Consider the following 14,560-nt stretch of genomic DNA (forward strand, 5'->3'; position numbering starts at 1 on the left):
TAAAAAAAAAAAGTATTCCTCTCATGTTTTCCCTTTTCATCCCAACATTTCTCCTAGCTGTTGCTCTAAGTCTCATGATTTCTGAAATCAGATTTTAGCCCTGATTGTTGGTCTCAGTGTTAGGTCAATGTCTAGAAAGAGCTGCAAGGGTGGCCAATCCCAGAGAGCACCTTAGTTGATCCCTCTTCCTTTCAGTACTTTTATCACACTTCTGAAGTGGAAAGTGCCACCGGGATGCAAATTTAAGTACATGTCTTGTGCACGCTTTCTTGGAAGTATTACAGGGAACTTAAGTGAGACGTAGGGCAGAACTAGAAGTGGCAAAGAACAGGGGGTTACAGACAAAAAAAGTCAACTCCATGTGGAGTTCCACTTCCTCTTCCTGTAACATGCAGTTATGAAAATGGGAAATGACATCAGCACATTGTGAGATTTCTTGCTTCCCCTCAGACAACCCAATGATATGGAGGAAAGATGGAGAAATGCAGAACATGGTAGCATTTCACATTTCCATACTCTTTAGGAGGAGAGAGACTGGGGAAATTGACATGGGGCTGCCATTTTCAGCAGCAACTCCTCATATTCATTTTCACCTTTGTTTGTACGTATGTGTGTGTTTATGCTCAAGTAAACACATGCACAGGATCAAAGTTCACATAGTCTTAATATGCACCTCTAAGGCTAAAATCCACAGCCTACTTTCTCTGGGATTATACAATTCTTATATGAATGAGACTATCCCAAACTAAATTGGTTGTGGGCTGCAGATTATCTTCCCAGTCCACATGTGGGTGCAGATCTCAGGTGGCATGCACAGATCATTCAACCATCCCAATCAAATCAGTTCATCTGCTTGCATTAAAAATACATATATGAATCTGCATCATTCACTAGAATCAATGGGGAAGCTATCTTAGTCTATGAAGTTCGGTGTCTGCATGAGAGTTTAGTAGCCTATTAGTGGGCTAGGGAGAAAAATGTTGCAGAAGAAATGATAGCTTACGGGGAAAACATTGTTAGCTTCACAGGCATTACTTAGACTTTTGTATTATTTAAACAAGTGTCTCACAGACAAATGAAAGTCAAAGTGTCTGCCTTGGAGAATTTACAATCTAATGAGTCTCGAATTTCCTGACAGATGACCAAGTGATAGCTAACACCAAAACTGAGGGGAAGGCAAGATTTAGACAAAATAATACAATAACTATAGTGATTCTGCTTAGTATGTGTGTCATGTTAAATATACATATTCACAGAGGCTGCTGCATTTCTACTTGCTTTAGATAATATACAGTACAGTGGAACTTAAGAGTTTTATCAACACTTTCAGAATGCTATTTTACTCTATTTTCTTCCCACTTCCCCACATCAGTTAGCTTCAGCTTCCTATAACTCAAAGGTTTTGCCTGCCAGCTCTTGGACATTTCCATTCCCATGATCCAGTGTAAGGGTATGCATGATGGTAGTAGTAAGCTTGCTTCTTCAAAGTCAGGGCCAAACTACACATTACATTGAATAGCTTGGCCTTCTTATTATAAAATGATTTAAATAGCAACCTTTGGGAGGGGGAGGGGGTTAATCAGAACCAGGCCTGTGACAGAGGATTTAAAAACCCTTCTGTGTCATGATCCCAACAAAAATCCACCCTCTGAATCTGCTGTTCACACCAGAAGGCAAGCTGCCATTGATGTCAATGCTAACTTTTTCCCAGATGCAAATAGGAGCTTCCAGAGCAGAGGGATTCGTATTGGGGCCATGGTGCAAAAGTAAAAGGATGACCCATCACCACGAATGCCCCACCATGCTGCAGTAAGTCTCTCCAGCTACTATTTACCCTTGTGGGGCCAAGCTACGTGTGCTCTCCAGCCACCATCAAACACTTAAAAACATGGTGTGGGGGTTCTCTCAAATCATATGCAGAAGGGGAGAGGCTAAACCTTCCTCTGCACATTCCAACCCTTCCCAAAGTCATTCAGAGGCCAAGAGGAAAATCAGCTAGGGAGTGAGGATGCTCTAAGAAAAGTAGTGGTCAAATAAAGCATCTAGTTTCTCAAAAAGACAAATAATTGGGTGTTCGAACAAATTAAACCAAAACTATAATTAGAAGTTAAAATGATGAAACTGAGGTTATCATACTTTGGACACATAATGAGAAGACATGATTCACTAGAAAAGACAATAATGCTGGGGAAAACAGAAGGGAGTAGAAAAAGAGGAAGGCCAAACAAGAGATGGATTGATTCCATAAAGGAAGCCACAGACCTGAACTTACAAGATCTGAACAGGGTGGTTCATGACAGATGCTCTTGGAGGTAACTGATTCATAGGGTCGCCATAAGTTGAAATCGACTTGAAGGCACATAACAACCACCTCTAGGAATTCCTCTTGAAATCACCCCAACCTGCTTTACAGCTGCCCCATGTTGGAAGACAGAGGTCTGCTGCCATATAGATTTCCACAGTTATCTTCCACAAAGACCTGGAATGTCTTTTCATGGACTCATCTATCATCATCATCCAACATTAGTCCCATGGCTACTCACAATTTATTTGCTGTGTCTCTGAGGAGGAATGCATACACAGACAGCAAACCTGCTCCTTTGGAGCACCTTATGAGAGCAGACTAAGAAGTATTTCACACAAGGAATTTGAAAATACAGTGACAGTGGCAATATATCCAATGTTAGTCATACTCAGAGTAGACCCACTGAAGTTAATAGACATGATTAACTTAGGTCCATTAATTTCAATGGGTCTACTTTTACTCTGAATAAAACTTAGTTGGATACAGACCAATCACCCCCTCCTAAAACATGGTACTTCATAAATTGGTAGTAAGTATTAAATATTAGTTGAACTAGAGAGCAATCAAATCTTGAATACTGATTTCTCACACATTTTACTTTTCTCCCAGTTTCTTCTCTCTTTTTTAATTAAGAAGCTTTTCAGTGCAGAACTATACAAACAGTTCAACAACAAAATAACATCACGTATTTTCTTTTTTTTACAAAGACAACAGAAGACTCTTTTCCACTCCCTTATTGCTGACACCAAGAACTACATATTATAAAGCTGACCCCATAAATACCAACCAATATATTAGCTCCAATCTCCATATTTTCAACTTGTGATCTTGCCCACTATTAATCTTTCCAAACTGTGAAATGTAGTTTTCTCATTGTACTATTTTTCATAATATAAGCAATAAAGTTATTCCACATAGCAAAATATGATTCTGGTTTCACTAATCCTTTCATCACACGTACCTGTCGGGTAGGTTTCTCTGCTACTGCTATTTTGCAAAGCTTACTGTACCAACCATCTATGGATAATGCTATAAAACTTTTCCCATTTTGTGTAATAACAAACGAAGCCACAACCAACAAAGTGTACAAAAATACGCTTCCAGTTTCTCACTGGGTCCAATTTATTTAGTTCTCCTTTATTCTGCTGAGCTGAGGAAGCAGTGAAAGTGAACAGTGAACTATTATGTTTCCTAGGTTTATAAATAGAAAGTAATAAACCTAATGAAAGCTGCTCTTGAACTAGTTGGCAGGGCAGGAGTTCTACTTACATGTTCAAGCAGAGGAAAGACTTCCATTGCAATCTCATTGAACACATTGCTCTTAGTCATCTGGCATTCTGGTCACCATAGGCTTTGACCATCAGTTGACTTGGAGAAGGTCAAGCTGATATAAACTGAAAGGATTATTATGAGAAGCCAGTCATACGTACTATTGAAATGTTATTTGAAAACTCTGAGCTTCCACTTCTAATTAGAGGAGAAATAATTGTGTAAAGGTTTTTGTTCAATCAAACATATAGAATGCTACTCACAGGATGGTTTCAGATGTAGTCATGCTTAATAGAGACCCACTGAAATCAATGAGACTTAATGTTTTCCAATCATTCTATTTTCTATTAGGATGTTAAGAAGCACAAATACCCTTCATTGCACAAATGTCCTTCATGGTGTGATCACAAGCCTCTAGTAAACACAATTTCAAATTTCAGTAGCTGAACTTTGCTCGTCTTGAACCCTTTTGTTCTTTTTAGCATGTCTGAGACTCGGAGGTGAAATTAAAAATGTTCTAGGGAACAGACAGCACGCACAGAACACTGACAGTTGTCCTAGAAGCAGACATGTTGCTAATCTCTCCCTGAGAATTTTATAATGGCAACAAAACCCCATTACTAAGGAACCTTGGGCATCAATCTCAATTTGTAAGTGTACTTGATAAATTTCTCCTTCTCTTTCTCCCCCCCCCCCAGTACTCTCATTCATGTCCATGGTTTGAGTTACTATGTTTGTGTCATCCTGACCAATCCCATAAATGCCGTCTTCAATCTGAACTGAGAAACCCCTTAAATTGAAATGGCATTCAAAACCTCTCTCTTCCCACCTTTCTTTATCACTATCAGGAACATTTTTAACATATACCACACACACACACACCCCTTTTCATTCCTACAATTCTACAAATGTGGCTTCTTTATTACAAATTTTATTTATTTATTTATTTATTACATTTATATACTGCCCCATAGCGGTTTACAGCAATTAAAAACATTAAAAACAAATAAACAAATTTTAAAACACAAAAAACAATTTAAAATCAATTTTTAAAAATTTAAAAACAATGGAGAAAAGAAAGAATACATTGTTGCTAGATTTGGGGAAATGTAGCTTTAGAAAATCTTGCAGTCAAAGAGTATGCAAAAAGCAATGACAGAAAGAGAACACTGTTTTTGGTTTGTTCCATGGTTTTCTGGAACAAGATTTCCATTTTGTTCATTTGGGGTTAACAGTGCTACTTCTTCTGAAACACTTTCTTTTCCATTACCCCCTTCTTATTCTGGGTACATTTAGCCAAAATATAAATGTAATAAATGAAGTCTGAAGAAACCAGTACTGGGGGAGGGAGGAAATGGAGGGAATTATAATGCAATTCCCTCAAGTGAAAATGTAGAACAATGCACACAACAATGAAAATTGCAAGAAGCCCATAAAAATCTCTCAGTAACATTTGTCATCTAAGAGCTGTAGGAGTGTTTGTGTCAGAATGAAGGTGTAATGAACTTTAAAAAGCCTGTTACAAGGGCTCCCTCAGTTCTGTCTTTTTTTCCCAGAATGAAATGGCTAACCGCAGGTTGGGAATTATTTGAAGACTAGGAAATAGCAAACTCTCATGCAGCAACTTTTAATGAATATGACCCAAATGTTGAAAACAAACCTGTTGGGACTGGAGCTGTGTGATCTATTCTGAGGTCAATCTGCTCAATCCAGAATAGCATTTGAGAAGAAAGCATTTTTCTGTATACAAAGTGTTTAAGTTTTGCTCAGTTCACATTGACCTTTCCCAATGGATTTTAACACAGGGATGACAGTGGTTTGGCCAGAAATAAATCAAGGAAGCAGGTCTGGTTGTACCTCTTTGCCCAGCCCTTTTTTTGTCTGTGTTTGTACATGAATTTAATGGCTGGTGTTTAGTAACCAAAAATTTCTAAAACAATACTCTTTCTATAGTAGGACAAGGAATAGGGAGATGTAGAAAGCCTGTTGTCATAGAAAACAACAGGAAGGGTGGGAAATAAATTTAATAAATAAAATAATAATAAATAAAAACCTCTGACCCATGGCCTGGAAGAACATGAGCCATCCAGTCCCTTTCCCACCCTGGTTGAGCTGGTTGTGCCCTCCTCAGTCCACTGAGCTATTGAAAATGGAAATGATAATGTCTCCACTTCATCATCTCTTCCCTGCCCCCAATGGCAGAACTGGCTCCATTTCCTAAAGTGCCATGGGTTGAACTGCATCTCTGGACATCTCTGGGTCAAGCATTCTCTTGTCTAGTGGTCAAGTGAGTTTTCCATGTATTAGATTATATGCACATAGTCACCATGTGTTGGGTTATACACTCCTTGTAATTGCTATTTCATTCATTGGTATCTTTTCTTATTTTTTTATCAGGTAACCTCCATGGTACACTGTATCTTGACTTCAGCAAAAGCTTTTGACAAAGTGTCCCATGATATTCTGATTAGCAAGCTAGCTAAATGTGTGATATCAGGTGAATACACAGCTACAGAATCTTCCTCAAAGATTGCTTATCGATAGTTCCTTCTCAAACTGTGGGGAGGTAACAAGTAGGGTAATGCAGGGCTCAGTCCTGGGCCCAATGCTCTTCAACATTTTTATTAATGACTTGGATGAGGAGGTGCTTATCAAATTTGCAGGTGAAATTGAGAAGGATAGCCAGTACCCTGGAAAATTCAAAGTGATCTTGATAGGCTGGAGCACTGGACTGAAAACAGAATGAAATATAACAGGGATAAGTCCAAAGTTCCACACCTAGGAAAAAGAAACCAAATGCACAGTTATAAGATGGGGAATGTTTAGCTCAGCAACACTACATGCGAGAAGGATCTCAGAATTGCTGTGGATCACAAGCAGAGTATGAGCCAATAGTGATGTAGCTGCAAAAAAGGCAAATGCTATTTTAGGTTGCATTAACAGAAGTATAGTTTCCAAAATACATGAAGTGCTAGTCCTCCTCTATTCGGCACTGGTTAGGCCTCATCTTGAGTACTGCGCCCAGTTCTGGACACGACACTTTAAGAAGAATGCAGGCAAACTGGAACAGTTTCAGAGGGCAACAAGGATGATCAGGGGATTGGAAACAAAGCCCTAGGAGGAGAGACTGAAAGAACTGGGCATGTTTAGCCTTGAGATGACAAGACTGAGGGGAGATATAATAGCACTCTTCAAGTACTTGAAAGGTTGTCACACAGAGGGGTGCAAGGATCTCTTCTCAATCATCCCAGAGTGCAGGACACAGAATAATGGGCTCCATTTACAGAAAGCCAGATTTCAGCTAAACACCAGGATAAACTTCCTAACTGTTAAAGTGGTACAACAATGGAACCAATTACCAAGGGAGGTGGTGGGCTCTCCAACACTGGAGGCATTGGAGGCTGGACAGCCACCTGTTGGGTATATTTTAACCTAGATTCCTGCCCTGAGCAGGGGGCTGGACTCTGTGTCATAACAAGCAGGAGATGCAGGCTTGAAGGTTGCATTGAGATAAGCAAGCAGTTTATTTCGTGTTCCTTCTTCTTTGCTCTTTGTTTGCACTGGCAGCAGAAGCACCAGGGCTAATAGGAAGGGGGCATATCTCTGGCACTACATACAGCCTTGCTTGTCATAGTGCAGTCTGATACGGCAACCACTTCCCTCTTCCCTTAATCCTCCTTCTGTGGTGCTAACAGGCATGTAGCTATAAAAAAAACCCTTGATGTAAACATAACAAAGACATAGTTATTTGAACTACGTAAAATCTGGGATAAAAACTGCTTGTCCACAATGAACAGAAATATTTCATGACAATGTGAATGAAATCTAGAATTTGGGGCATACACTGAGAGCAGAAACTGAAGGCCATAACTACTATTTGTAATGGGGAGGTGACTTCTTGCTCAAAGATGTCCCTTAAAACCAAAAGTTATTTCCAAAAATCGTATTATTGTATTGTTATTTGTTCAACCCTGAAGCATTTTCAGTAGATGAGAATTATTGCATACAAGAAAAGTAGCAAGAACTATTGTTTCACATAATAAAGTAGTATAAATAAGACCTGTAAAGCTGACAGTTTAAATCTTATCTTTTTCAGCAAACCCCATTTGATCTGTCTTTTCTCCCTCTCTCTTTCTCTCTCCCACCACAGTCTTGTCATCTAGTGTAAATAATAATAATATATATATTTGTGAATAGTGTTTTATTGATATTTCTAGTAAATGTAGCAACAAACAATTAATGCAGAAACAAGTTGGGCAATTTCTGCTTCAGGTTAAAAGGCAAGTCAGAACAATGGTATTTTCTTTTAAACTTTTTCCAGCAAGTTTACCATTCATAATATCATTCCAAACACTGTTTTCATTGTCAATGTTCTCAGCATGCGTAGGAAGACAGATTTATTGTCCCAAGATCTTTTCAATAAGGAAGAAAATAAAGTATATGTAGTAAATGCATTTGCAGGAGATTTATTTCAAAGTTAGTATGTTTAGAATTGTAGCCCTGAATGCTAAATGAAGGCATCAGATTAGGATAGTTTCAATTTCAAAAAAGAAGGAAGCCCAAAATGGAATGGTGCTTCCATTCAGTTAGCACACAATGGGCCTAATTCTCTCCTACAGTATAAGTTGATTGCCACTGAACTTCTGTCTGATAAAAATCACCATATGCACACTCAAGCGTTATGTTTTACATGATTCTCTGTGTATCATGGCATCAGGGTAGATCCTTCCACTTATGGAAGGGATTTCAAGCCAGTAGAGGTTTCTGTTCAAGGAATGGAGAGAGAATTTTCACAGGTTCAACCAGGGGGATGCAAGAAAAAGGAAGAATCAGTGAAAAATCACCTCCCCTCTTCCTCCAGCAGATGTATCCCATTAGTAAAGTTCCACTAATTCTGGAACCAAATGTAGTTGTTATGTGCCTTCAAATCAATTACGACTTATGGTGACCCTATGAATCAGTGACCTCCAAGAGCATCTGTCGTGAACCACCCTGTTCAGATCTTGTAAATTCAGGTCTGTGGCTCCTTTATGGAATCAGTCCATCTCTTGTTTGGCTTTCCTCTATTTCTACTCCCTTCTGTTTGGAACCAAATATCTGTCATTTAAAACTCTTGCTTCTCTCACACATTGCCCCTTCACTGGGACCCTGAGCAGTCAAAGCACATGCTTCACTTCACCTGCAGGTTACACTAATCCTTTCATGGTAAACATGTTATGACATTAACCTACTTATGTGCTTCCCCAGGGATATCCTGCAAGCATGCAGAAAACCTCAACTTCAAATAGTAATATTTGTTCTATATAAAAAAAAAACCCAGGCTTTCTCCAGATCATTCTTGTTGATTATCCCATCTTGTGTTCCTGTTTGTGTTTCTCAGTTCCTGGATGCTCTGGTTTCCCGATAATTTCTAAAGCAACTTTTCAGGAACCACTAAGAGCAACAGGAATACTAAACACAGGCACAGAATTCAAGATCTGTATATAGGACATCATGAGAAGCTTCCATGCTCTACTTACTGTATCCTTAGGGTCAAGGAATATATGGCTAACAGAGAACATGATCACTATGTTCTGCCTCCACTGTTGGAGGTGGTGTCTTTGAATACCAGTTGCCAGAAATTGCAGATGTGGAGAGTGATGTTACCCTCAGGTTCTGCTTGCAGGCTTCCCATAGGCATTTGGTTAGCCACTGTGAGAACAAAGTGCTGGATAAAATGGGACTGATCCAGTACACTCTTCTTATGTTCTTAATATATCAGGATCACTTAAGAACATAAGAGCTGCCTTACTGGATCAGATCAAGATCCTGCAAGAATAGCAGTGTCTTCCTGAAATTAGCTGTATCCTCCTCTGTGTGTATGTTATGTGTGATATCTTTTATATTTGCTTTGCATGCCCACATCTGAAGAAGACTTCTGTTCAAATGGCATGTCCAGTTCTAATATTTTGAACATTACTCAATAAGGACAACACGCCTCACTGTAACTTATGGTACAAATATCACTATGTTACAATTTTGTACCAGGCCACCAGGACACGTCATTCTCAGTCTGTATATGGCATGGTACTGAGAGAGACTTCTTGGAGGTGGTGCCCCAACAATGGAATGCCCTCTCCAGAAAGATTTTACTAGCACCTACATTATGGTATTTTCAGTGTGGGTGAAGATCTTTTTACTCTCCCGGGCCTTTTAGCTTCAATTATATGTTTTAATATTTTGTTGTCTGGGCACAAAATGCTTTCTCTTGCTGATTTTGGTGCTAATTGTATGCTGGTCTATATTTATGCTGCTTGTTTGGTAATGTTTTGTGCTGGGTTTTGAGTTTTTTAACGTTACTTGCATTGAGATTATTTTATGGATTATATGGCATGTATTTTTGTTGATATTTGTAAATTGCACGGAGGACTTGGGTTGATGGGTGGTCTAGAAATGAAGTCAATATAAAGTATTGAAGCATGGCAAATTTCTGCCAAATCTGTTGCAGCCCTCACAGAGGTTGTTAGCAAGCATGCTATAATGGAGGCTCATGATTTGAGCACCAAATATATTTCAGACCCGAAAGTGAGACGAAATGGTGTTCACCCAAATGAATGCCTCCCTTTAATAAAAAAAAAAACTAAGATAAACATCTAATAATTTTGTGTGTCTTCATAGGCACACGTGCATCTCCGGATTGATAAGAGAGTGGTGGTCATGTCAGAAGTCATATCAGGTTTCTTACCTTGAGATGTATCTATTAAACAAGGCAATGCCTCTTCATAAAAGACTATCTCATAAAAGATTATTTATTTCTGGCATCCTGCATTATGAGTCTCTCTTTCCTCTGCAAAACCATTAAATATTTTTCTTGGATGCTATTTCCAAGCACATCCAACTCTTTTTCAGGTGCTTTAACTATCTTGTCCACTTTATATTTCTACTCTTTGTCTTCACCTTGAAAGCCCAGCATAATTTTTTCTTTACAGTCCTCGTTGGTCTTTTATTCACATGCCCAGTCACATTTTTCCCTTTGTATCCAACATGTGTTAATTAAATGCCTCACCCATCCAATTTTATTTGGTCTACAAAAATGTTGACTAACTCTAATCAGAAAGGAGTCTCAGTATGCACAACAGTGGATAATTTCCCAGACAAATCATTGCTAACCACACATTTACATGCACTGGCAGCATAATCCTATGTATGTCTACTCATTTAATTCAGCAGAGTTTACTCCCAGGTAAAACAGGGTAGAATTGGAGCCTAAAGCTCTAATCTCACACCCACTCACCTGGGTGTAAGCCTCATTAAGATCAATGAGGCTTACTTCTAAGTATGCATATACAGAACTGCAATCTGTGAATTGCTTTATTTGTAAAAAAACCAAAAATATTGCTTTATTTGAAAAACAATCATAACACTGTTTTTATTCATAGAAGGCTATTCCTCATGTAACTGATAACATCATACAGCATGAAACTGGCCCTGAATAAATATCTAACAATAGGAGAAATAGTAATTTAAATGTTTTCTGATTTTATTTTTAAAGTGATTTTATCTCTGTTGTATTTTTTGTAATCTTACTATACGCCACTTAGAGACAATAGTGTTAAGCAGTATATAAATTGTTGAAATAAATAAACAGATCCTCTGCCTACTATTTGAAATTCAGAATGCTTCTGTTCCACTCTCAGTTGCACAGTTCCTGCCGAATTCGTGAAACCAAACAATGTCATGAAATAAGCAAAAGTTCAGCCTAATCTCAGGAATCAACAAATAAGGAACAAAGTAAATCCTCTGCCTAACTAATGAATTTGGGAACTCATTTGTCAAATCTGCAAAATAACCCAAGCTCTTTGTAAATTATGCAGACATTTCATCATTGTAGCAGGTAGCCTTTCATTCATTCCTCAAAGGTATTGCTAGTTTAATGAAAACAGGTACATGTTGATTCATTTTTGAAGGTTTTCTAATTTAGGCAGCGACTTTCCTAAACTGATGAATCAGGCAAACACTGTCAGTTTAAAGATGGAATAAATTTTTTGATTAATTCAGAAATGAAACCATTTCACAAGCATAGCCTAAAAACTATTTTTTCCTATCAAAATTAAAAAAAAAACAGAACTTGGAAATATTCTTAAACAGGCCTTTCATGTGTTCTTCAAATTGTTCATTTACAGGTTTCCATCATCACCTCTAACACAGTAAAATTGCTGAATTTGATTTAAACTATTGATATAAAGAGGTTTAAATCTTATTTAAATGGGCTATGGCTAAAGGTGCCTAGACATGTTTACTCAGAAGTAAGCCACAATGAGTTAAATGAGACTTACTCTCAAGTAAGTGTGTATAGGATTCCAGCCTAGAAGGCCTAGTATACATGTGATACATGGAGTTAAATAATTACACCAATATGCTAGCATATTACAAAGCATCCAAAATACATTTCATTACTGTTAATTATTCATCTCTATTATTATAGTCCAACATTGTCCATTATCTTGAAGTAAAACTGGAAGAGAAAGTAGTGAATTACCTGGCAGATGACTGGTGTCCAAAAACAATAATTAACTCTCCTGGCTATAAAGACTTTACAGTTTGAGCATTTAAAGCCTCTTTGTAATCCTGATTGGTTGGTGATAAAGCATGCTGTTTGTTTATTTCAGGCAACCAATTGAAAACTGAAAAGGCAACTCAGATTACTTAGGTGCTGAAGGTTATGATTATTCTTCTTTTTAAACACTGGAATAGTACTTCACAGAGGTAATAATCGTTTATTAAAAGCACTGAAACATTATTGTTGAAATAACTGAAGTGCTATCCTTGTTAGATCAGTATTCACAATTCTATCCATTTTCCTTTCTAAAAAAAATATTCAGTATGTTTACAAGAGTGATCCGTCTTTAAAATATTCTTCAGCCCAATAAGCAATGATACCAGAGAAGACAAAGTTTATAACCTGAGCAACACAGAGAACTAAAATGAAATTTATGTTTCCTTATATAAGTGACATTAGATCCTCCAGTGCTGCAAAGTCTCAAGCAAGGCAGCATTTACTCTTGGGAATTTAGCAGCTCTCTAGGTCAGATTTTATAACAAAACTATAGTGGTTTTTTTATTCAGATCTTTGGACATTAACAGAATAAGAAGCAAGCCTTACTAAGAGAGGGGAAATGATTGTGGGTAATGGTTTTATTCTAGTGGAAGCGTCTACTGCCGTAAGAGGAGGTGATTATTGCAGATTCTTCCTTCCCACTACAGTGTCCCCCCCATGTGCCACTGTCCATGCTGCTCTAGAGGGTCCCTTGATCCTCTGAACAGATGTTTGGAGGCGAGGGGAGTGTGGTGAGGAGGGTATAAAAAAGGGAAATAATTTTGATTCAGTTTGCATTTAAACTGCTATGGCATTTTATAAATGTTGCAAATAAATAAATATGAAACAGTAACTTTGCAGCAAACACCACCATCCTTCATTTGGACACCATAGACCTCAATCGTAAATAGCTATGGAACCCATTATGGCTGAAAAACAGTATATAAACAAAGTAGGATACTGCAATGCACTTCTGGCTTAGAAGACAACTTGGAAGCTTCAGTTGGTTCAAAATACAGCTGCTAGGTTATTCAGTGAAGCCAGCAGGTTAGGTCATTGTAACTCCTGCATTATGATTAGCACCTTGATTAGCTAGCAGTTTGTTACTGGGCTCAGTTTTACGGCCCCAAAAGAATGTAGAACAGGGTATCTTTAAGCGCTATCTTCTCCTATATGAACCTGCTGAACACTAATGGAAACATTGGAGGTCATGTTCTGCATTTCCCTGCCAGAGCAGTGGGCGAGTATGAGAGACAGGGCCTCCTCTGCTTTGGCATCAAGGTTATGGAACATCCTTCCTGGCAAGATCTACCTGTGAAAACATATTAACTCCTATGGGCTTTCAAAATCCTCTTAATAGATGATGTGTTGTGTTAGTCTTCTGATTTTTATTATTTTACATTCTAGTTCTGTTTTGTTGGTTTTTGAACAATTTTAAGTGTTATGTATTGATACTGAATGTCTTGTTAGCTGCTTTGTTTTTCAGTAATTAAAATGGAATAAAATTACTGGAAAAAATATAGTACTACTTTTTTAATAAAAAGAACAGTTTACACTTGGATGTAAAAGGGAAAAAGGAAAAGCATTCTGTTATTCTATTGCCTGAAGATATCAACACTCCCAAATATGGAAGTGGCCGATGGTTCCAGTTATCAAAGCATGTGTGTATTTGTTGAAGGAACAGAGTAGCTTAAAAACAGTGACAATATGTAATTATCACAAAATAACGGAATGCCCATATTTGTGATAGGCTGAAGATAGGAGAGGGGGAGAGAAAAAAGCAGAAAAATCAAGTCTGCCCCTATCTTAAGGGTACCTAATCTGTGGCCCTCAAGATGGTCTTGGGCTTCATCTCCTATTACCCTTGGCCAGCATGGCCAATGGTCAGGGGAGTTGCAGTCTATCAACATCTGGAGGGCCACAGGTTAGCCACCCATGACTTACTGGTATTGCCCATACACCTTCATATTTATCCCTTGATTATGCTAGAGTGTGATGGAAGAACCCATGGAAGTAAATCTCTGGAGGAAAACCTTGGTCAATTTAAGATGCAATGTTTCTTTGCAGAGAATAAGCTGGAGTTTTCAAAAAGCCAGAATATGACCCCTCCCTCCCCAAGAAGAGAGTTCAAATAAATTCTCAATCAACATTCACAATTGTAAAGTTGCCTAAACTAATGATGAAGCTACTACTTTGTTTGGCCACAGTGCTAAGAAGTCTCAAGCAGAGAATCTTTCTCATCTCTGCTCCCCTGCCCCAAGAACCCTTTTTTCTATCTGACATCAAAAATCGACATTCATGAACAGTAATTGTCATTACATCCCCCCCCAATTAACATATAACACCAGAGAGGGCTTTCTGCTTTTTTAAATACTTACAATTTGGATTTTAAAATGTAATGTTAATTTACT

At 38.1% G+C, this 14,560-nt stretch overlaps 1 protein-coding gene across 4 annotated transcripts in view; it reads right to left on the minus strand.

Moving 5' to 3' along the window:
* The window catches only part of SLC16A7 (solute carrier family 16 member 7), a 167,211-nt gene that overhangs the window by 124,300 nt on the left and 28,351 nt on the right, over positions 1-14,560 (minus strand). The window contains exon 1 of one of the 4 annotated variants that reach the window (XM_061639869.1): positions 12,093-12,152. The exons of 2 other annotated variants lie outside the window; for them this stretch is intronic. The gene's annotated coding sequence lies outside the window, so the exon portion shown is untranslated. Of the gene's footprint in view, positions 1-3,266; positions 3,293-12,092; positions 12,153-14,560 lie in introns of those variants that run through there. One more of the 4 variants, XM_061639870.1, reaches the window with a different exon arrangement.

This window comes from Rhineura floridana, chromosome 8 (assembly GCF_030035675.1).
Source record: "Rhineura floridana isolate rRhiFlo1 chromosome 8, rRhiFlo1.hap2, whole genome shotgun sequence".
Lineage (NCBI taxonomy): Eukaryota > Metazoa > Chordata > Lepidosauria > Squamata > Rhineuridae > Rhineura > Rhineura floridana.